The sequence below is a fragment of the Solanum tuberosum genome, unplaced genomic scaffold, assembly GCF_000226075.1.
Source record: "Solanum tuberosum cultivar DM 1-3 516 R44 unplaced genomic scaffold, SolTub_3.0 scf00248, whole genome shotgun sequence".
Classification (NCBI taxonomy): domain Eukaryota; kingdom Viridiplantae; phylum Streptophyta; class Magnoliopsida; order Solanales; family Solanaceae; genus Solanum; species Solanum tuberosum.
The window spans coordinates 226,925-228,303 of record NW_006239172.1 but is presented as its reverse complement, the minus strand read 5'-3'; positions in this window follow the sequence as shown (position 1 = coordinate 228,303).

Sequence of the window (1,379 nt, the reverse complement as noted above, 5' to 3'; positions counted from 1 at the left end):
AAAAGGAGTTAAAAGAATAAAATAATGTGAATATTAGTGTAGTGAGTGTAAGAAAATAAAACATTTTTTCTTGATTTCTTCTATTTAAATGGGATTAAAGAAAATAAAAAATATATATTTTTAAAAATATATATATTATCATAAATAATCAATCTTTTCTATAAAAATTTAACACATAATTTATTATTGGTAAAAATTGAGGCCCCCTAAAATTGGGGGCCTAAGGCCAATGCCTTGTTCAAATAAGCATTGAGCCGGCCCTGACTAATACACGCATTACTAATACTTGCATAACTCTATCTAGCTACCAAATGACCCCTAATGGAACTCAAACATGAAAATAATTTAAACTCGCAATAACAAATTGAGAAGTATGTTAGGACCTTTTTGTCGAAGAATTTGAATAGGTAAAAAATTCATCATTTTCATTTTTGAACTCCTTTAATATGGACAAAATGAAACGGTTTTTTTGTGGTATGAATATGAATAAATCAAAACAGTAAAAGATGACAAATTTCAAGCTGAAAGTGACTCAAAAATGTTCGTGGATACTATCAATGGAGTTTCCAAATCCCCATGGAATATTTGGGATGAAGTGAAAAAGCTAAAAAAAAGAAACCAATTTTTTATCTTAACCATTGTTTTAGAAAAACAAATCAAGCAGTGGACAAATTTACTTACTTAAGTCACACTTTTGAGCAACCTCAGCCCTTTAGCGTGTTTGCAAATTTGTCATGAATAATTAAAGACCTCCGGAATATCGACAGATGAAGTTTACCATTAATATGCACATCTAATAAAAGAAACAAAGACAACATCTTTGAGTTTTTCAAGAGGATGAAACCCAATCTCAAATATATCTATAAGAGTAGACGAGTAGGACTATTTGGAGGTCTCCCACTGTCACGACCCAGGGGTATACCCTAGAAGTAACATGGCGTACTTAACCCCGAAGGGGGTCTCATACAAGTCCTTAGCATATCATAACATAAGATAATAGAAAAGTACGGAAATTTTAAAACTTTATCCATACAATCGAAATCTTTATAAAAGCAAGCGGAAGTCTTACTACACTTTGTCTCAAACCATCTAAACTCAACTTTGATAAAATCTTTGGGACACAGCCCATACAATAGTCTCATGACATGAAAATAAAAGACATAAAAGGAAATGGTGGCTTTGTCCCTGAAGCTATGAGGACTTGTTAAGAATTCATCACCAACTTAATTATTTACTTAAGATAAATCAAGAAAAAACTAGAATATTCCGGAAGTGTAGAGAATTAAAGGAATATCTCTAGAATGAGTATTTAATAGTCTAGAAATGTTCTAGATAGGGTAGTTCTAGAATTAAGTAGTTGGAGGAATATTCTAGAATAG